Here is a 23,587-nt window from a genome sequence, read left to right as displayed (position 1 = left end):
ACAATGGAATATTACTCAGCCATAAAAAGAAACGAAATTGAGTTATTTGTAGTGAGGTGGATGGACCTAGAGTCTGTCATACAGAATGAAGTAAGTCAGAAAGAGAAAAACAAGTAACACATATATATGGAATCTAAAAAAAAAAAAAAAAAGGTTCTGATGAACCTAGTTGCAGGGCAGGAATAAAAAGGTAGACATAGAAAATGGACTTGAGGACATGGGGTGGGAGGGTGAAGCTGGGGTGAAGTGAGAGTAGTATCGACATATACACACAACTGAATGTAAAATGGTTGGCTGGTGGGAAGCAGAGCATAGCACAAGGAGATCGGCTTTGCGATGACCTAGAGGGGTGGGAGAGGGAGGATGGGAGGGAGGCTCAAGAGGGAGGGGATATGGGGACATGTGTATGCATAGGCTGATTTGCTTTGTTGTGCAACAGAAACTAACACACTATTGTGAAGCAACTATACTCCAATAAAGATCTATTAAAAAAATAAACAAAATAAATAAAAAATAAAGTACAAGATAATGGCTCTGCAGAGCATTCCCCACCCCCTACAATTTGTCTCATGGCTGAAAACTACATCTTTAGAAGATTAATGTATTTGGTTGAGGTGTTCTTTCTCTAGGACTTCTCTTTTCAGAGTAGATACAGAGGCAGTCTGGATCATGGTTTCAGAGTGCAGATTCTGAAGCCAGATGGTGGGAGTCCAATCCTGGCTCCACCAATCGCAAGCTGTGGGACTTGGATAAGACACTTAACCTCTGTGCCTCGGCTTTCTCATCTGTAAAACTGGGCTGTTAGCAGTGTCTGGCTCACAGGGCTGTTGTGAGGTTGAATGAGTTTTATGTCAAGTGCTTAGAACAGTACGTGACACGTAATTAGTGCTATATAAATATTTGCCCCTATTATTGTATTTTTTCAGTCTTAACTAGGTAAGTTAGTAATGGTCATATGTGACAGCTCAAATGATTCCAGGGCATGAGGTCAATGGATTTGGGTGGATAGCAGGAAATGAAGGGTTTCCTGGGCAGTATATGGAGTGTCTGGCATGAGCTCCTCAGCCTTGGATGACCAGAATGGGGGAAATGCTAGGAGAGACAGGTGAGCTTTAGTGAAAGAGGTGAGACAAGTCTCCCCTACTTTATAATTTTTGGTGAAGCTGATGTGGCTGATTGCGGGCCATTAAGAGCATTGGCTTTGGAGTCAGTTGTAGCTCTGACTTTTAACAGCTATGTGATTACTCTGAATCTCATCTTCTCCACTGACAAAATAGAGAGAATAATATCTACATCATGAAGCTGTTGGGATAATTAAATAAGGTAATATGTAGAAAGTAATTACAGACAGTAGGCCATCAATAAATGATAGTTTTTACTGTATTTCATCGTAAGATATTATTGATTATAAGACACAAACCAACCTCAGAAACACTAACATGTGAAAAATAGATAGAATGGAATGGAAGGGAAGGAAGCTCACATTTACTGAGTTCCTTCTGTGTATCTAGGCACTGTAGCAAGAAATATGATATATGTTATTCATTTAATTCTCTAAACTGCTCTACAAAGTACGTGGCATTATTATCTCTGTTTGAAGCTCAGGAAACTGAGACCCAGAGAGTTTATAGAGGTGCTCAGAGTCACACAGCTGGTAAATGCTAGTGTCCAATCCTCCCTAACTTCTCCTAAACTTTAAATCCGGCCCCTTCCTCAGACCAGGTGTGGCCCTGGTAAGGGAGAATGCTGCAGGTGAGTGAAAGGGCCACATGGCTGACTACTGACAGTCTCATGGAAAGAAAGTCTGCAGAGAGCATGAACGTGCTCTGCCCCCCATCCTCTTCCTCAGGAGAGAAAGAAGGGGGAGGTCAGAGCACAGGCCCACGCGGAGGGCTGGCTGCCCTGCTAATGGGCAGGGGTCTCCCAGTGAGGGTCAGACAGAAAAAGCACTTCACCCCCACCCAAGGCTCCCCTGTGTGGACTTCAGTTGCACCTGAAGGCCCCAAGCAGGGACAACACGCAGAATTGGTCCTCTCTGTGCCACCAGGCTTGGCTCTGCAGGGCTTCACTTTGTCTTGGGGGCGGCACAGTGAGGGTTTGTGACCTTGATGTGGAGGAGAACTAATGGTCCCTGTTTTTCCCAACATTTGTTATGAATCCTAGTTCTCATGGAAAACAACATCCAGGTTGTGGCGAGAGAGAAGGTAAATAGGACAGTAAAGGAGGACACAGGGGCAATGGGCAGGGAGAGTAGGAAATGGGAAATGGAGAAGAGGAGACATGGGTATTCTTACTGATGCCAGCAGTGCCAGGACTACTGGGATTTCAACAACCCAATTAAACTGAGGATGGAAGAAAATCTATATGGCCACCCCTGGGGATGAACCAGGCATCCACAAACAAACAGGAACAACAAAAACACCCATAAAGTCACACAAAAATACTAAAATGATAGATAAATTTGCACTGGGCAATTCCTATGCATTAACTCCATCACTCCTTGTAATAACCCTACAAGGTAGATGTCATTATTCTCCCCATTGTACAGAGGGGGGGAAAATCTAAGGGTCAAAGAGATTAAGGAAATTCCCCAAGGTCACATAGATGGGAAAAGGCAAAGCGAGGTCTAAATCCAGGTCTGGGTGATTCAAGAGGCTGCACGCTGACCAGATTGCCTTAATGGTCAGGAAATTTTTGGAAATGTCTACCTAAACATGGAGGAGGCAATGCAATGGCAAGTAAATGCTCTGGAGCTGATGTCCGATTTGCCTCTAGAATGTAAAAATTAAATAATTCTACCCAATTATTGAGGACCATTTATGATCCATGGTCTCAATAGACATGTTACATAATCATATATGGTTTAATATGACGTAATTTAATAACAGCACTATAAGGAGATATTATAGTCCCCCTTTTAAATAAGGGAAACAAGAGTTTTAATTTGCTTGTGGTATGGATCAGACAGGATTCGCACCTAGGTATGTCTGATGTCAATGCTCATTCTCTCGAGCATTTGTATCATTTTGTTGGTGTTGTGTGATCTGTGCACTTAATATCTAATTTACTGCAAGTGTTTTGTTTTTGTTCCTATCCCCACTTCCTGCCTCTGACACGCTATGCAACAATCTGTTAGCAGTGTACTACACACTTACACCTCATTTACACACCACATATTTTACCCTAATAATTTCACTGAATGGATAAATGCCAACCTGAGTTATTGGAGATAATTAAGCATGGCCGGGCTTCCCTGGTGGCGCAGTGGTTGGGGGTCCGCCTGCCAATGCAGGGGACGCGGGTTCGTGCCCCGGTCCGGGAAGATCCCACATGCCGCGGAGCGGCTGGGCCTGTGGGCCATGACCGCTGAGCCTGCGCGTCTGGGGCAAAAAAAAAAACAAAACAAAGACTGGCCAATCGCCATGTTGGAAAATTGGCCAACTCCATTTCCTACTCAGTGAAGTCCCAGCAGACCACAGACCTGGAAGCTACCTTTCTCTGATTCCTTTTGTAACTTCCTATTTTTTGCTGCTCTATCCAGCTGCAGGCTGGTTGCAATTCACCTTAGGCAGTCTGCTGCAATTTTCCATGTCCCAACCTTATCCTTCATTACAAAAAAAGATGGAAAATATAATGGACTAAAAGAATTCAGATAGCAGGTGCCAGACATCAAATTACACAGGTAGTAATCACACAGATTAGGAAACATAATGAATACAATATTCAAGCTGAACGCAGCCAATGAATTTTTTCAGTATGATACAAGCTTCTTGTCAATTAAATAACAGTTTTCTTCTTATTAAAGCTAAAGCAATCTCTATTTTCTAAAGGGACACATGTCACCCAGACCTCTGAGCTGAAATGATTTGAAACTCAATACACACAGAACCAAATGGACATTTTGACTGACTCTTACATTTCAGATTGTGTTGACATTATTGTTCATTACAGAGTGGATTGTAAGTTTCATCTAATGTTTCTGAAACCTTTGCAGAGACAAATGTATTATTCACAAGATGTTGGGCACAGAAGGGTACTGATGTGGGAATCAGGAGAACTGGCTTTTAGTTCTAACTTCCACTGTTAGATCTGGTGACCCTGGATATATAGAATGATGTACAAGGATGAAGTGGTGGGAATGGTCTGCCCTGGGGTTAAGGAATAGGGGGTGCATTGTCTGCAGAGAATTGTAAACAATAGCAAAACTGACTAAAGTCAGTCTGCTTTTTATTATCATGCTTCATCCATGCTCAACAACGTCAGTGATTAAAATGCTCCTCCCCCTCAAATCTTTTGTTGGTCTAAGGTATAAGCAATTGATTTTAATCAATCAATCAACCAAATACATATATATGCTTCAAATGAGCAAATTCCTATTACTTATCTTTTAATAAATATTGTATTCTACATGGAAATTAATTTTTTAAACTCCCAGTTACAAAGTTTGGCTCCAACATGCGTGGACTCAACTATATGCTGTACACATTTGTTCCCAGAATCAGTCTGTAATGACTGAGAATCATTCAAGCTTGCTTTGAGCTCAGTCTGTGTCTTCAGCCTCAGGATATGATAGACTCCCAAACAGTAGATTTGGAATAAACAACAACAGCAAGTGATTATAAAGACAAAAACCAGAACTTGAGTTACTTCAATTCTGTCTTTCCATGTGACTACTTGAAGGTTTTATATGTTTAAAATTTACAAGAGGGAAACAGTGTACATTGTGAGATGTAAACTTTTTGTTTGGTAAATACAAATTTTCATTCGTTCATGGAATATTTAACTGAATTTGAATTATATTTTTCAATCAAAATTTATGCTTTAAAAATTTTAACTTGTTTTACTACTAAAGAAACCCCCTAAAATAATGATTATTGATTATACATGTTTACTACTAAAAATAATTTTGTTGTATAGAAGAGGGAGGTGTTAAAAGTGATCCACTGGGGGTGTCAAATATGTCAGGTACACACTAAGTATGTGAGCCCATCTGTTTAGGGCTTCTTTCTTAGATTAGAAGCAGCATTTCCCAAGGAGGGGTGATCTGTATGTCACTAGCTCCCTAGTTCCCTGAGGCCTACCATGAAATTAGGGGTCCAATAGAGGTGGGAAGTTCTTCCTTCCCTGAACCTTCTAGAGGATTAAAAAATGTACATTACTATATTCAAGCTCTGAGAAATCCCATCATAAAACAAAACCAAACCATGTTTGTCCCAGTGGCGTGTCCCAATGACCACTGGACATTTTTGGTTTTATTTTGGAGTAGGGGTTGGTGAAGCATGGCAGGGGCAGGGGTAGCAGGCGAGAGTGGTCAATGGCTGTTCAGGAGAGGGACACATCTATTACCATCACGTGGAACAGCAGAATTCACTTTGGATTAGACCAGTGGGTTCTCAATCTTTGCTTCACACGAAAATCCTCTGGGGAGCTCTTTAAAATCCCCAGGCTCAGGCTGTACCCCAGATTAATTGAACCAGAATCTCTGGGGGCAGACCCAGTATCAATGTTTCAAAAACTCCCAGGTGATTGTGGTGTGTAACTAAGTCTGAGAACCTGTAGTTTAGATCACCTGAAGGTATATGTCAGCTCAAGCTGTGCGGGTCTAGGACTTTTCATCCCCATCATATCCCATTCCCATAAACAGACTGGCAAGAGGAAGCAGGAGGAAGGGGTGATGTGACCTTTCTGCTTCAGTCAGGCAAGGGATCAGGCCACGATTCCTACCTCCCAGCCCACCTCAGTGAACTGAACTGGCAAGGCTGTCTGGAGCCTGTCAAAAAAAAGGATGCCATTAATAATGATAAAAAACAAATGGCTCCTTTAGCCAAAGCCCCCCAGCAGTTGAAAAATGGGATATCTGTGCACTAAGATGGTGCCCAGATGCCTTGAATTATAAGAAAAGCAGGGAAAGAGAAGAGCTACAGCTGGTTTCTCCATTTCTAGGTTGATTTGCCTATTAACCTCCTGGAATTTTGAGCAGCGGTTCGTTTAGCTTGCTTCTCAGCCCCACACAGGCCCTGCCTCTGGGACATAGTGTGCAAGGGTTTTCATTAAAAAGTTAACATTTGCCACAGAGTTCAGAGCTCCCTCAATATCTCATTGAAACGAGGGGAAAACAGCTCAGCTTCGATGAGGCAAATGTCGCAGTAAGATAAATGCTAACATTTTCTTGAAAGCACTGTAATTACTCAAAGAGCAACCCGCCATCCCACCCCTCACTCCCAGCTCTTTCTTTTTCCAAGGATCTGCTCCTGCTGTCCTTATTTGGCAAAACTCCCAGGGCCATTTTCAGTTTTGTAACCTCGTGGGCACAACTACCACCATCAGTGGGCGACCTTCAAGCTTTATCTTCAGGCAAAATCAGGTGCAGTGTTCTCAAGAACACACTTGCCCATTAATTCCAACTTCACAAACTGTTCCCAAGCCGAACAGCTGTACTTTGACAACCAGATTTAGGAAGTAGCAACCTGAATTGGGAGGCTGTAGAGCTGTCCCAGAGAGGCTCCCATGTTCCCATATCACCCTATTCCACGATGGGAGTCACGTTTCTGAAGGAGACTGTGGCAACAGGCGGCGTGAAGTCAAAAGGAGATTTGCTTCCACTCTGAGCACGTCTGCTGAGTGCAGGGGCAAGCACCACCTCCCATCTCCCTGTTTGTTGGCTATGCCCCTTGCCCGAACGAGTAGTTGCTGTCTCCTGGACCAGTTTTAGGCCACTAACTTCATCTGATGGCAAATACCCCTATTTGGAAAGGGCACTGCTGTTCATAATTACCTTCAGTAGCATATCAATTTGACCAGTTAGACGTGGTTACCAGTGCTCTATGCTGAATACCATCTAGAGACCTTGCCGGTTACCCATCATCTTGAAATTTCCTGGCTTTATGAGTACTTCCCAAAGGGTTTTCTGCAGAATATTAAGAACAGTTACACATAAAAGGGTTTCCATACTATATCAATTTGAGAAACACTGGCTTAAACAACATTAAGCAGGCTTGTTCTTACAGAACTTCTCAGAACAACTAGTGAGCTGAGTGAATTATTCACTAAGGAGCTAGAAATCAGGAGTTAGAATAAGCAATGCCCCCAAACTTATTTGCCCATGAAATTCTTCTTATTGCAGAATATAGGTTGGTAAATAATGCCTTAGAACCGCAGAGTGGCAATGTAGCAGCATTCTATGCTTGGGTTTCCTTATCTGTGAAATGGGAATAAGAGAGCACCGCTCAGGATCTGTGTCTAAGACTCTAATGAGACAAATGCATGTAAATCACTGAGAATAGTGTTTGGCACAAGTGTTACCTCTAATCTGAGTTCAAATGCTGGCTCCTTATTAGCTGTGCAATATCGACATGTCATGTAGGTGCTCAGAGTCTCAGTTTCCTTATTTGTAAAATAAGAATACTGTTAGTTTCTAACTCAAAGTTTTTAAGGATTACATGATACATTGCATTTAAATTGCTCAGCTAACTTTTGACACAAAGTAAATGTTCAAAAACAGCTAGCTAAGAAAAGCAGAAAAGCATTGCCATGTTTGGTGAAGGAAAGCTTGGCCCGTGTTTTCAATGAATTTGAAACTTAATTGACTGAGGCTCCTTGAGTCTGGGGAAAAGGAACACAATTTACATTCTAAAACTGGACCAGGAGCTGGGCCCTATTTTCATATAGCAATTCTGAAACTGACTACTATAATCCCACAAAGGGGGTTGTGAATATCATGCTATATTTAGGCTGGTAAGATAAAATAAAGGCAGGGTTATTATAAAATCTTAAAGACCTTGTTTCTGAATTACAAAAGGATGAATTTGGAGACGATCAAAGCTGATGTAATTCAGATTTAAATTGCAAACAATCTTGGCAGATTACCATATGCTATCACTCTTTTTTTTTTAAAGATCTGAACATTTTTGGTAACTTTAAAGAAAAGGGATCAGGACTTTTCCCCCCCAGGTTTATTGAGGTATAATTTGTATACAGAAAACTGCATATAATTAATGTAAACAATATTGTGTGATTGGAAATCTGTATACACTTGAGTTACCATCACCACAATTCAGATGATAAACATAAAAATGATCAGGATTTTTTTTGTGTGTGTGTGGTACGCGGGCCTCTCACTGCTGCGGCCTCTTCCGTTGCGGAGCACAGGCTCCGGACGCGCAGGCTCAGCGGCCATGGCTCACGGACCCAGCCGCTCCGCGGCATGTGGGATCTTCCTGGACCGGGGCACGAACCCGTGTCCCCTGCATCGGCAGGCGGACTCCCAACCACTGCACCACCAGGGAAGCCCCCGATCGGGATTTTTGAAAGCCCTAGCAAACTTAAGTGGAACAAGCACCCACAGATACTCCATGTGTCTGATTTCATTTCCAGTCTCGTTCTTCTCACCCCATAATAAATAAGTCAATAAGTCTTGATGAATGCGAAAGTTCTGAGGGGGCCCATGGACTACTGTTTTCACCATTATATTTCTGGATGCCATTCCCTTTACTTAAACCAACGCGAATCTCAATATAGCACTGCCAAAGCTGATTGGAAAAGGACAATTATAGGTTAAGCTATTCGAAAATTCTAATATTCAGCCATTTTAAACAAAAAAACAGCAATCGCATATAGCCAGATTTTATACCCAATTAAAATTAAAGCAATGATTTGGTAAACATTTTCCTAAGCTCTTAAAAATTTTTTTTTCTTAAAGAATCAAGAGGCAAGAAATGAAACCTACATGCTTTTGGAAGCTAGCAGAGCCAACCAGTGTTTCAAATAGGACTCAAGTCCTATTTTATATTTATTTTGAACAACTTGCCGTCTGGTAACATTTTTCTGTTCTATTTTTAATGGCTATAAAGTTTCTATCACACTCAGTAATTATCTGCAATCTCAAAAGGAGAAAGGAAATTCCATAATAAGAACTACATGCAACATTGAGTGTACAGGTGCCAGAAAATATTGTTTTGTTTAGTGGAGATGAGATAGTAAAAATATGGCTCTTTATAATGCATGTTCTCAAGTTTATTTATAGACACTAAGACACCCACTCAAACTCCTTATTTAATCACTAACAGAAACATTATTTCAAAAGGGAATTAGGGTGGTGAAAATATATTTTTGAATTGTATATTCTCTGGAACTATCTCATTTTTTCTTACTGTTATTGGCTATAGCTACCCAGAAAAAAAAGTCAGGAGGCAATTTAAACCACAACAAACAAAAATGCTTTAAATTTCTCAAGGGCAAGCTGCACTCCATCTTGAAGGAAATTGGAAGGGATATCAAAGAGAATTTATTGTCTGATGACCACCCCTAGTTGTTTAGTGAAAGCTGCAAGAGAAAAAAAAACTTTAAGGGCGTGCAACAGAGAAAAAGCTTGAGATACCACTAATTTATGCTTTGGGATGGTGGATATCTTTGATAATAAGTAGTTAATTCACTGTTGCATTTTTAGTTAAGTAATATTAAGCAATTATTCCAGGTTATTATGATTACTTTGAAAAATAATGACCTCACTAATGGTGAATGCCATTCAATACAGTTAAGAATAAAAGTGGCTACCACCCTGGCCATTCACAATGGAATCATTAATAATTACTTCTTTCCACTTATGCATAATGCACATTAACTGGATGCTAGAAAAGTAAATAGTGCTTTTCTGTCTACTAAAAAGTACTTTCCCAAAAGGAAAAAAAAAAATTTCTAGAATACAAAATTCTGTATTTTGCGTCTTTCAAAATGTCTACAAATATATATTTCTTAAGTCTCCTTCATTATTAAATAGGGGTCTCCTTCAATAATTGAATCAGTTAACTATTTATATTTTTTGTTCAAATCTCCATGCCCTAAGTTTATCTTCTTTGTGGGAGGTAAGTTTGCAAGGGTTTATTCCAGAAAGGACATTGGACTAAATGGTTGTGATGCAGAATATTAATGGTGGAAAATTTTCACATACTCACTGATAAATAAAAGGCATTTTTCAGGATACCTAGTCACTTTTAATGAAGGGGACTGGGATGGAGAGAGAACGTAAAAAAGGAGGGGAATATTTGTACACATTCCTAATAGACCCACTTTGGATTTCTCTGCTTAGTTGATAAAGCCATGCTCCTGTGTTTAATTTTTTCCTGATACAGTGAATACAAAATAATCCACCAAGTCCACCTTCATTTCCACTAAAAGCCTAGCAGCTGCTGAACTCCTGATTTGAACAAGATCCACTACAGAACCCCAGACTGGCTAGTCACAGAGGGCGATGGCCCCATGACATTTTAATGCATTGGGTTTTCTTCTGCTGACCTACGACATGGGTAAATAAAGATAACCTTCACCAAGAAACACAAACCACTCCCAGGGTGCCACTGGGGGTTGCCGGCAAAGAGAGCAAATGTCCTGCTAGCATCAGCTGCCATTATCATGACTCTGAAGAGACAGCACGACAGCTAAAAGCCATAGGTGAGGAAGTCTAGAAACCTGACTGCTGATATCAGTTATCTGACCGCAGAGCACAGCTGAGGAAAACCCTACACAAAATCTCTTTGTTATCCGGTTCAGATGAGTGATTTTCTTAGCTTTGCTTCTAACCGATTAGAAAGGGATTATCCCAAGTTTTGCCTATTTAATTGTTTTTGTTTTCTGGCTTAAAGTACCACACGTTACCTAATAAAAATCACACCATATTAAACAGGCTGTGCTGAATATGCCGCTGTTAGTGTGACTTTACTGGTGTTATTTTAAGTGTCTGTTCTCTGAATTCCCTTGGAATTTATGCTGTTAACTCCCACGAACAGACCTCCCAAGCTTGCAGTTACACACGCTGTATATTTATTAGGAGGCAACTTAACTTCTAGGCACTGCACAGAGGGCTGTATTTTGTCCCTGAACACTTGAGTTCCTGAACGTACTTGTTTGAAAATGTCTCTTAAAATATATGGTTTAGCTGGACAGACTAAAAATTTCGTGTAATCAGAGAGAATGTTTAGAAAACATTGTTTGGGAAGGAAAGTAATGCTTTAATGCTACTTCCAAGAGAATAAATAATCCAATTTTCCTTCACCAGGGCTGTGGGTATGCTGGCTTTAGCATTGCTAATAAAACAAAGGAGAGACACAGTCCTCAGAAGGGGGTGGTACAAAAACATCAAACATTTAACCATTTGGCCTGGAAATGTGTACAGGGGCCAAAATCAGGCCATTTCACTAATACAACAAATACAAAATAGCCATTTCAAAGGCTTTGGGGTTGGGGGGAAGATAAGGCTAAAATCAAAGAGAAAAATCTCTTGGTGATGTCAGTGGCTGTATATCTGAAGAGAACGTATTCATTTTGTCAAGAAAAGTTTTCCCTTAACTTTAAAACATTAGAACTTGTTTCATATTTAAGCTGTGGGGTTAATATCCTTCTCTAATTTGTAAGATATTTGTTTGGTATTGTTTATTATGTTATAACATAATTTTGTTCTATATGGCACTCCATTTCCAATAAGAGAAAATTCACCCCAACTGTGATAGGTTTTTCATTTGTAACATTCACAGCAGTTCTGAACAATTAGCTGAATGTTGTAGAAAACAGGAGTTTAATTTTTTTTAAAGTTCCCGATTTATCCTGATTTGTATTACTTCATGAAATCTAGTCCTGAAAAATCATGGATCCTGATAAAATCACAGATTAGAAAATATGTGAATATTAAGGTTTCCTAAACGTTCATTTCATCCAAACCCATCTAAAACGAACAGAAAAGGGTGTGGAATCACTGAGGTAGTAGCGCCACCATCTGGACATTTTCAGAATGACAGTCATAAATTCCTTTTCAAGGGTGAACTCTTTCCAACTGCACTTTTATCTTTGGGAAAAAACTTGTTCAGTTTACCTAAGGGTCCTAAGAGTACTCAGTGTGACACTTTACCCTTTTCCTGTACTGTTGTCCCTACAGAGAAAAGAGGGATTCCTTCCACATTGGAGATGATGCTTTTCTAGATGTCTGAAGAGTAAACGACCCATTGTAAAGTACAGAGGAGTATGGCATGAAGGGAAGCTGAACTCCCACATTTTCAACTTGCAACTTAGACACACATATGGTTAGTGCACATGCGTGTGTTCCAGGGCATTAAAGTTCCTCACCTGTAGGATGAGGTAAGAATAGTATCTCCTTAACGGGATAATTGGAGGGTAAAATGAGATAATGCCTCTTAGGTGTTTAGTATCTGGAACATAGTAGCAATCAAACTTGGGAGGTAGTACTAAAACTGGTAGTTCTTAACGTCTTTTCAAACATCTGAATGAACATTCATGGGGTTGGCGAGGACCCCAAGACATGGTCAGGTCCGGCTCCTGTCCCCAAAAGAAAGCTTCTATACTTTTCTTTAAAGTCGTGAGAAAAGAAGGCCCATCCATCCTCTCAGTGAGATAATCTCCTCACCGGGTTCACCTCCGACCGTCTGGCCTCAGTCTCTCCCTCCAGCCTCAGTGACCTCCACCTCAACCTTCCACCCCAACCGTGGGGCCTCCTTCCAGCCCCCAAACAAGCCACCTGCATCCTGTCTCTAAGTATTTCATCCCCTTCGTCCACCTGCACCGTCCACCTCTCTGCTTTTTAAGGCCCACCTTTATTGAAGGCTCAGGTTGCACCGTTTCTGAGAGTTTATCTCCCCCTCTCTTGCCTACCACCCCTCCACACCTGGAAAGTGTCAGTGTTGGCGGCCTTTCCTTTTCACCCTGTTTACAACTTGGCTTCGCTTAGCTAGCTGTAAACCCCTGATGGGCAGGGACAAGGTGCTGAATGTTGTTGTGCCCAGAAAATCAGCTGGGTGTTTGCTTTTATGATAGTAACCCTAAAACATGAAAATATGGAAAATACATTTCCATACCCACAAGTTTACAACTAAGATGAACTGCCAAAACTTTGACCCAAATTGACCATGAAAATGAAACCCAAATCCCTGACCTAAATTAGGAGAACAACTGTTTACAAATTAGCAAACATGAGGCCTAAGCTCCCAGGCCACACTTAAAAGGAAGCGAAGAACAGATTTGCTATTTAACATCTCAGTTCTATGTAGAAACTGTTTTCCCCAAGCAGCCCTCATGTAAGGACCTAATTGTGCATCCTTATTTACCACCCCTGCATCTCTCTGGGGCCGTGGAGCGGCTCCTGGACAAAGATGGGGAGAGCCCAGCAGAGCGGAAGCTTAGGCTGTGGACCAGCTGGCCCTGAGCTGGAATCCTGCTTCTACTACTTACTAGCTGTGTGACCCAGGTAAGTTGTTTAACCTCTCTGACAGTCACTTTCCTGCTCTGTAAGATGTTCATAATAATGCCGCTCAGAGCTTCGTGAGGAGTAAATGGTTTGCATGGGGCCGTAGCACACACACTGAGGGCCAAAGAAGTTCGCCCTGAGAGAACATGGGTGTTTGAGAATTCCTCCCACTACGTCCTTGGCCATCATTTCAGAATTCCCTAGCGTTCTTCTTTTTTAATCCAAAGGTTTAAATGCGACTTCATCCTAGAATCACCAGTAGAGGTCACTCAAGGACAAACTGAATTCTTTACCAACCCCAGTCCTGACTTCTAAATTGAAGACTGCATCATTATAGTCCAAACAGCATAACATTTTATAGTAACACTTCTTTTTAACATTATTATTCTATATTGTCCATTAAGAGCTACATCACAGCAATTTGATCAACGTTCTGCTTACAGCGTTTTCTTCACGGAGAGTCTGTGTGGAGAGAGCCAGCTACATACCTTCCTGCTAGAGAAGTGGTGGATGCAGTGTGTAGAAGAGGGACAGGAGAAAGCCATCTCCTGTCACATTCTAATGACATAAAAGCAGTCTAAAACGATGATCAGAGCAGGCAGAAAGGGACCTGAGCCTGCAACCGCGTAAGCAGTGAAGGGGTGGCTAGTGGGAGAGACATGATTGTCTCAGAGACTCAGATGTGAGTTAAATGCTCTGGATGGTCTGGTGATATTGGGAAAGGAAAAAGGGGAGCCCCAACCATCAAAAAGTCTGACCTGCTTGCAGTATATACAATAAATATGTGTGAATAGACTTAAGATCACTTAAAATGAAACAGAAACATTACAAATCCACACCTTGTAATTTTGATTATTTTTTCAGTTACAAACATACAATACTTCACAGTTTAAAAAATGTTTTCATATCTATTATGTTATCTCACCTTCAGAATAATCCCAGGAGTGTGTAAGATCACGAATGCTTCTTCTGGGCAGCTGCCATATCTTATGGTGTTTTGAATCTACCCCAGATCATTGGACATAAGAGACGCTCAGTAAATATTTGTTGAAAGAATGATCTAAACAGATAAAATCAGAACATCAATCAATTGTTTACACACAATTCTATTATTTGCATAGTAAATTTATTATACAAATTTATCAGCTTATTTGGCCAACATTCTAAATTGCAACAATATCTAAATAGGCTATAGTTTTAGTTACTCATCAAAACTGGTAAAATCCAGCACAGGGTCTCAGTGTTGCTCCCTTCCTCTGTGAAGTTTGTGGAAGCTAAAAATCTTGCAATGGCCTTGATGGCTAGAAAGCTGAAGATTCTATATCAGTAGATGTCAGGGTTTTTGTAGAATTTACCCCAGGCCACATCTCATGGATGACCCTCTCCGTTTAGTAGTGGCGGTGGAGATTGGGACGGGCAGGAGATGTCATATCCACCAGAGCACTCAACAGAATAAACAGCGCCGACCAGTAAAAATAATGATGTGGCAACTAGGTACATACAACACTAAACTGAATGGTATGGAGGAGGCTGAGAGAAATTGAGCAAGTGAAACATTATAGGGGTTAAAGCAAGGTTTTAAAGCAGAATCGGGAAATCACCTTCAAAAGGGGCACAGGCATTCCTGGTGTAGAGGAAAAAACAAAGAGAGTTGAGAATGATTAAACTGCCCACAGGGTATCCCAGCAAGTTTGTCTGAGGTATAAAGATGGAGAGTACTTGTTAGACAGGTGGTAATTTATATATAATTATTAGGAGATGCAGACTTAACACAGGAAAATCACAGAATTGTGAATCAGAGATTCTCAAGGTTTTATTTATCAGTGTTCAGTTCATATTTGTCCCAAACGGAATTGGACAATCAGACAATTCTAATTGTTAGAAATATCTTCCTTTAGGTTTTTTCAAATTTTGGCTCCTTTCAGCTTTCGCCTATCAAGGATTACTCAGAACTCTGATCTTCCTAAGTGGCAACCCTTCAAGTGCGTAAAAACGGGTCCTTCCAGTTTCCTGCAGAATAAACACTCTCAGTTTTTTAGTGTTTCCATGTGTTGTGCTGCCAACACTTTACCCTTCAGCTCTTGTCTTCTGGCCAATGGCCTTCCTTTAAGAGATGTCCAACGAGAACATCCAAAACTGTGGTCCTTAATGAAGCCAAGCCTCACCTCATAAGCATTCCATAACCATCACCAAGTTCATCACCTCTCAGCAGAATTTACCTGTGATGAGCTCTGTATTTGTAGCCCATTTCCTTTACAAAATTCCAGGTGCACCAACCATATAATCCACTCTCACCACATTCTTATAAGGGAGTGTTTGCTGCCACCATTTTTCAGGGGTGAGTGGAGATGGAATAGAGTAAATCGGAGAAAATTGAAACATAAAGGTGGAAAATAATTTACCTGGCTGACACTGCTAGCCAATAGCCAAGGAATTACTAACATCCTAACTTCTTGCCCAGGAGGACTTACTTGTTTCCTCACATGAGACCACACTGCCTATAGACTTGGTCTGGCAACTGGAGATCAGAGGGAGAGAGCCTGCACATTTCCTGAACCCCTAGGGAGGACGTGGCCTCCCCTCTGTGCAGGGATCTCTCCACTCACCTAGGAACAATCTAGTGCCTGCCTCCCAGCTGGGTCACAGAGAGAACATCGCAGCAAGGGTGCTCTGGCCCAGGTGTTTGTCTTATTCGCCAGCTCCTATTCAGCAGCAGCCAGGACGTGAGCTGTAGCCTTGATGAGCATAAATGGATACGGTACATGCTATCATTCATTAGGGAAGAAGGAGGCAGCTTGTGCCTTGGAAAGCATGGGGTTTTGTCCAATGGGTGAGGATCAGAACTGTGAACAATGAGAGGGGGCCTGATACGTGGGCCAGACAGAGGCAAGCACGTGGCAGGGTTAGTTCACTGCCAATAATTTGATTCCAGTGTAGGTTATATATTTTACATCAAATGTAGGGGGGGTGGGAAATGGCTGGATTAAAAATAGCAGTACCCACACTCCAACTCGCTCTCTCTCTCTCACACACACGCACGCACGCACGCACGCACACACACACACACACACACAATGAAACCTTCCTTCTCAGAGGAAAATTGCAGAGATCCATCTCATGGCAGTCTCCTACTCCAGAGGAAGAGCATCAGCCAGGAGGGGCAGATTTCTGCTCCTATGGTGACTGGCCACTGTCCTCACAGCTCCTGGCTTCTGAGTGGCTGGCCTGAACCCTGGGTCTGTCAGCTGCCCGTCTTGGGTAATGGACTACGGGCTGCAAAGCGACGGTTTTCTACCAGAGGAGCTGAGAAAGTGGAGCTGGGCTCTCAGCTGCAACTTATCTCGTGGTCACCCCGCCCCATCCCCTCCTGACTTCCCTAGTCACTCTGGCTCTCTCAGGACAGCTTGCATCTTAGCTGAATGTAACGAAAGAAAGTTGGCCCCGGAGGTGTCTCCGGGTGTCTCTGCCCAGAACTAGTGAGAAGTTTTTGGCAGGACTTCCGAGCTACAAGCAAACTCCTAACGGAGTTTGGCAGATCACACACAATTCGGCGACTGCACTCCGTACTCAGTCCGTGGGGATGGCGAGGCCGTGCACCTGCCAGATTTCTGGTAGAATGTTGCTTTGGTTGGAACCAGGGTGCCTTTCTTTCAGCATCCCCAGGCCTCAAGGAAGCTAGAAGGCACACCACGACTTCTTATTTTGGGTAAATCTGAATTGTCAGCGTTTACAGAGGAGTTTGAAGCTGGCAATCACAATAAATCTATGAGGTCTCTGAGATCCACGTGAATTGTCTGTTGGGAGAGAGGTACACTCATGCTTGAAGGGAAAGAGCCCCTTTTCCGCTTTGTTCCAAATCTATGGAAGCTGTGAGGCCTGGTGATCAGCTCTCCTACCATGAGGGAGAAGTGAGCCGAATGCTCTGTGGGCCTGGTTTCTGCCTCCAAGTCACAGGGAAGCAAGTCCAAAGTGAAGTGACTTCTTCTGACTTGAGGCCACAAGAATGATCCAGAGCTTCCAAGAGGGCCCCTTCCCAGGAGAGGGGTTCGGGGGGAGTCTGTCTGCCACCTGTGAGGTAATGGGTGTGCCTCACTCAGCTGGGCTTCTCCGAGGGCAGCCCCGCAGACAGCCTCAGACTTCCCCAGATGAGAAACCTGGGGCTCTGGTGCTTCTCTGCCCACTATCCCCGCAGGTCCGATGGCAGGTGGGCTGCCCCCTGGTGGAGCACAGGCTCTGACAAAGATAGAAGTGGTGATTCTGCTAATGGGGAAATGCTTCCAAAACGGGCTACAAGTCAGCTTACAAAAATAGAGAAGGAAACAAGAAACCTATTAGGTTTCTTTTGGGGGACTGTGCAACCTCTTTTGGGGGACTGTGTTTCTAAAGGGAGTTTACATGCCATGGAAACAAATCACTGAAGCCCCGTTACAGCTTATTAGTGCTAAATTGGCCACAGCAAATGAGCACTGCCATCGTCGGTGACCTGAGGTTTTATAAGCACGCTGGGACTGTTTGCAGAGAGTTTTACATGCCCCCCGCAGGGAGACGATGCGACCCGCTATTCCATTTCCAGAGCCTAGAACAGCAATGAAGCCACCCCATAGTGCCCCTCCATGCAGGGATCTCCCGGGGCCAGAACCTTGCTTGAAATCTTTGCCCTACAGCTTAGCTTTATCGAAAAGGCAAGAACAGGAAGTAAAAGGAGCCTTCATCTCTGTTTAAAATGGATTTGAAGGAGCTGTATCCTGGCAGGGAAGTGGTGAGGGTGTCCCATGAAATTCAGTGATAAGGGGCAAGAAGTAGTGTCTATTCCCAGCCCTGTGGCGGGGTGGGGGACAGGCAGGAGTGACTGTTGAAGTGAGCAGAAGAATATCCTCTTGCCAATAAGTACACAGCTCTGGCAGGGAAGTAGATCCAAGTCTGCCTTATTCTATTTTTATTTTCTATCTTCTCTCATTGTCATCCTTCATGGGGTTCATATTCTAGTGACAAGTGAAAAATAAAATATGTGCATGCGTGCATCCAGCAATTAAAAATCTGATCAGTTCTGTGAAAGGAATAAGCAGGAGGCTGAAAAGGAGAGTAAAATGGGAGCTTGCACTGGGAAGAGTGGTGAGGAGGGCCTCTGAAGGGGGACATTGCAGTGAAGACGGAGATGGGGTCTCTGGGAGAAGCAGGAGTAAAGGGCGTTCCAAGCAGAGGGACTATGAGTGGCAGGTGTGTGAGGTAGGAGAGAGCTCTGATGCTTCTGGAGGTGAAAGAAAGCCTTCAGTGAGGAAGACAGGCACATCTTGGAGTTGTAGAGGTGGGCAGGGGCTCAAACAGCAGAGCCCTGTTACGAGAGGTTTTTTTTAATGTTCCTTCTTGAAACTCTATTTCTTCATATCTATAAAATAACAGTATTGTGGTGCTTCCACAAGCACTCTTTGTTAGCTCATCTACACACACACACACACACACAACTGAGGGTTTGCTGTGGCTGGATTCTTGACCATTTTCTCTTTCTCTTGCCTCTCTTCCTCTGAGCCACTCTTGTGGCATAATAGCTCTAGGCTAGTGACTTTCAATTCTGCCTTCTCTTCAAACTCCAGTATTTAATTAATTGATTAATTAATTCAGGAAACACAACATCTGCTGTGTGCCAAGTATTCTGTTAACTTCTGGGAATATAAAAAATTTAATAAAGTCCCTGCTTGGGTCTCTTCGACCTCCACTTGCGGATTGGATATTAAGGGCGTCTGTAGGCATACAAAGTGGAGAGGCGCATGTCATCCATCACAGGGTTTTAATGAGATAATGTCTGAGTTGGGTCCCCAAAGAAGAGGAGAAGATTTCCATTGAGAAGAAAGCGCTGTGGACAAAACACCAAGACAAAGAACCAGCACACACAAGGCATAGAAGAGGAACTGGTCTATAACTGACCTGGAGTAGCCCTTTGCACCCTCTTTTCTGGGCTCCAAACCTGTTAGATGGATGTGTCAAGGTCTCAAGAGGAACCATGAAATACTATTCCCATGACGGTGAGCACTGTGTTTATGAAGAAGAGATTCAGACATCTGGAGAGCAATGCCCATGCATGAAAAGGATGTGAGTTTGAACCTGGGGGAGTACCAAGAAGATGATGCAATGATTCTATGATAGTTTATCAGGAGAGATAAAGCACAAATGAGCAAAACTGAAGTCACAAACCGCTCTTGGTAGTTATTAGCACTTTCCTAGAATCCCCCAGTCTAGATATAAGACCTTCAACATGAATGGGAGTGAAATATGGGGAAAGTCTACTAGTGGGAGTGCTTAACAGGTGACTAGATGCTTGGAAAATGCACCCGTGGGGAAATATTAACAAAACTGGGATTGTACAGCTTGGGGAAGGTGGAAGAGTGATTACATGGCCACAATATATAAGAGGCTTTACTGTGGGGAAAAAAATGGTTGATATTCTTTATAATTTATTTTCTCTGGGAACAGAAGGAAAATGGTGTTCTTGTAACCAAAAAGTTTTGAATGGATATAAGAGGTTTTGAGACAAAGAGTCTTTTTAAAATATGGCCAATGCTTGTATCTCTGACATAATTTATGAATGGATTTGCCTAAAGCATGTTGAAATAGACCAGATGACCCCGTCTCAGAGTAGAGTTTTTATTCCTGGGCTGAAGAGGTCACGTTGTCTATGAACAATCCAGAACTGGCCGTGTCGGCCCATGGTAGACACCTCAGATTCTTTAGAAGTGTTTTTATCTAAATCCTGTTTACTCTGTACCCGTGCACACTCTCCCCCTTAATACAAACAGTTCATATTTTCATTTGCTGTCTTTGTATCATCACAGGCTTTTTTCCGGTAGTTCCTAAGAAAAGCTCTATTTATGCCTTGATTGCTAAACCTTGTTGCCATGAGACAGAATCCTTGTGCAAAATGCATTCTATAAACTCATACAATAAATGAAATTCAAACATTACCTCGCCTTTCTGATGGAGGTGTGAGGAGGTCCAAAGATGACAGAGAAGATAGAGGGCGAGAAATGAACTATGTGCCCCTGGAGTCATTAAGAGTCCACTGCAGGATGGAAGATGGAACACATCTATCCTTAGAACAAGGGAAGCTTTGCAGCTCAAATCTGAAGCCCTGTCAGAAGCAGTCCAAACAATAAGTATCTGCAGACCATGAGGGGTCCTTTGTACATCTTTCACTTCATATAACCACACCCCCCTTTCATTCTCTCCCTCCTCTTTCATGTCCCTGGGGGATGCCCTCTAACAGCTTGTATATTGGTGGGCTGCTTGCCTCACTCAACCAGAGGGCAGCCCTGATGGGGATCTGCACCACATGCTTGGTGAGTCTGAATTGGGACTCTTGCCTGAGGGTTGCTGGAGTGCCAAGCACTGCAGGAAACACCAGATTCTAAGCACCGTCCTGTAGGACCCACTAAATAGACCTGCCACTTCTATTATCAATCAAGCTGCAGAGCCATCCGATGCTCTGTCGCTCTTTGCAGGAAATCTATGGTGCCTCGGAAGCTTCCTTGTCACCAGCCTGAATAAAGCTACTACTTTGGATCTAACCTATTTTTCAAAACTCCTCCCAGCTCTCCAACTTCGATGTCAAACGATGTTAACACGGCTGGCTTGGAAAGTCCCTGTAGAATTTGTAAGAAATTAATGTTACCTTCATCTCAACAGAAAGCTAGGGCTTTGCAAAACACACCATATGCTTGTCACCTTGCCAATGAATCAAGGTGTTTTTGCAGCCTTCTGAGTCTAAATAATTAATGGTAATGTCTAAAGATTACCCCAAGTTTCAGAGAGTAAGGATAGGGCCTTCGCAGTGTCCAAAGTTACCCAACCTCAGCCCAGTCCAATATTTCATGTAATAAATGGTCAGGCTGCATGGCCACCCCCCATCCACACCCCACTCATCACCACTGACTGTTCATTCCCTTTTTCTTTTCCCTTCCTCTTCTTTCTGCTATAATTAGATTCTCTGGGTTGCTTCAAGTAAGTGCTGCCTCTCCCCAGCCCTCAAAAAATATACTTCTACCCAGGTTTCTCCAGCTTCCCTTAATGGATAAGAGTGTGTGCGTAATCGTTTATCCATTAACATTAGCACTGTTCTTATCAAGCGATTAATTTCCTTTCGATACACTCTCACCAACCAATTAATCCAAACTGAGAAATCAAGCTAAATAAATCAATAGCCCCACTAATTTTGATGATTGTAGGGATTATAGGTTTTGCTAACATTTTTTAAAGTAGTAGATACTGAGGGTTTTTTTCTCTATAAAATAAAAAAACACCTTCATGATCATTTTGAATGCTTCCTCTTAATCAGCAGAACCTTTTTCAATTCTACGATCCTATGGGAAAAAATGAACTTACATCACTTAGTACTTATTTTTGATGCATCTCATCTCTCATCTTACCTTGTCAAAATGAAGTGCTGTTCAGCCTTCCCCTGAATGAGCCATTGTGATATTGTAATTGAATAAACAGAAAGGTCTCGTGCACTGTAGAAGATGATAATAAGAAGAGTTCATTGTAATGGAGTATTTCCTGTATGCCAGATATTGTGCTAAGAGCTTTACAATCATTATTTCATTTGATTCTCCAAAAAATTCATTTCTGGATGAGGTAACTAGGGCTTGAAAAAGTTTCAAAACTTTTGTCCTATATCATGCAATCAGTCAGAGGAATAGCTAGATTTTGAATGGGGATACTCTCTAGTACCTCAGACACTCCTTAGAGTTATTCCCCACGGAAGGCTGAACCCAAACACAGCCCTTCCAGGAACAAAAGGCCATAGATAGCAGGGTAATAAAACTCTTACTACTAACAGTAACAGACTTGATACAGAATTAGCCTTCAGACTAGGACTCAGCTGATGCTGTTTTCCAAAGGACGTATTTGTTAATTTACTTCAAGTAATTAGCAAGAAGTCTAATGTTTACTGACAGAGGCTTTAATTTATAATCGATTCCTATAAAAATGGAGAATACCCTTACTGTAAGTCCAGGTTATTTTATTCATTAAATCATCTTTACCATTACTTACCATTACTTTACCATTACTTATGTTTCATGTAGTTCTTACTCCTATCTTTCTCTCTTAATTGTGTGACTCTTCAGAAATATTAACTGTTAATGATGAAAGTCGGCATGGTAGAATAACTGAGTTCATGGCCTATATTTTGAAATAATAATAAAAAGAGCAATGTATTGCCCATAGCAAAAGTCAGTGTTGCAGGAATTCAGCAACCTTTCAGATACATTTTAGTATTAGTTCAGCATATCTGTGAATTGAACCCACAAGTCATGCTTAACATCTTAAGAATGAAATCAAAACTACAATGAGGTATCACCTCACACATGTCAGAATGGCCATCACCAAAAAGTCTACAAATACAGAAAGCAGGCATAGAGGGAACTTACCTCAACATAATAAAGGCCATATATAACAAACCCACAGCCAACATCGTCCTCAATGGTGAAAAACTGAAAGCATTTCCACTAAGATCAGGAACAAGACAAGGTTGCCCACTCTCACCACTCTTATTCAACATAGTTTTGGAAGTTTTAGCCACAGCAATCAGAGAAGAAAAAGAAATAAAAGGAATCCAAATCGGAAAAGAAGAAGTAAAGCTGTCACTGTTTGCAGATGACATGATACTATACATAGAGAATCCTAAAGATGCTACCAGAAAACTAAAAGAGCCAATCAATGAATTTGGTAGAGTAGCAGGATACAAAATTAATGCACAGAAATCTCTTGCATTCCTATACACTAATGATGAAAAATCTGAAAGAGAAATTAAGGAAACACTCCCATTTACCACTGCAACAAAAAGAATAAAACACCTAGGAATAAACCTACTTAAGGAGACAAAAGACCTGTATGCAGAAAATTATAAGACACTGATGAAAGAAATTAAAGATGATACAAATAGATGGAGAGATATACCATGTTCTTGGATTGGAAGAATCAACATTGTGAAAATGACTATACTACCCAAAGCAATCTACAGATTCAATGCAATCCTAACAAACTACCAATGGCATTTTTCACAGAACTAGAACAAAAAATTTCACAATTTGTGTGGAAACACAAAAGACCCCGAATGGCCAAAGCAATCTTGAGAAAGAAAAACGGAGCTGGAGGAATCAGGCTCCATGACTTCAGACTATACTACAAAGCTACAGTAATCAAGACAGTATGGTACTGGCACAAAAACAGAAATATATATCAATGGAACAGGATAGAAAGCCCAGAGATAAACTCATACACATATGGCCATAAAGGAGGCAAGAATATACAAGGGAGAAAAGACAGCCTCTTCAATAAGTGGTGCTG

General features: G+C 41.9%; 1 protein-coding gene across 1 annotated transcript in view; it reads right to left on the bottom strand.

Moving 5' to 3' along the window:
* The window catches only part of LOC307191369 (uncharacterized protein), a gene marked incomplete at its 3' end in the record, with an annotated part of 547,413 nt that overhangs the window by 327,356 nt on the left and 196,470 nt on the right, over positions 1-23,587 (bottom strand). Inside the window, exons 5-9 of the mRNA XM_079931381.1 lie at positions 21,664-21,747; positions 20,204-20,369; positions 19,169-19,345; positions 14,172-14,306; positions 6,776-6,907 (exon numbers count right to left, since the gene is read on the bottom strand). The remainder of the gene's footprint in view (positions 1-6,775; positions 6,908-14,171; positions 14,307-19,168; positions 19,346-20,203; positions 20,370-21,663; positions 21,748-23,587) is intronic.

The sequence above is a fragment of the Stenella coeruleoalba genome, assembly GCF_951394435.1.
Source record: "Stenella coeruleoalba genome assembly, chromosome: 9".
In the NCBI taxonomy this organism is placed as follows: domain Eukaryota; kingdom Metazoa; phylum Chordata; class Mammalia; order Artiodactyla; family Delphinidae; genus Stenella; species Stenella coeruleoalba.
This window is presented reverse-complemented; position numbering and strand designations above follow the sequence as displayed.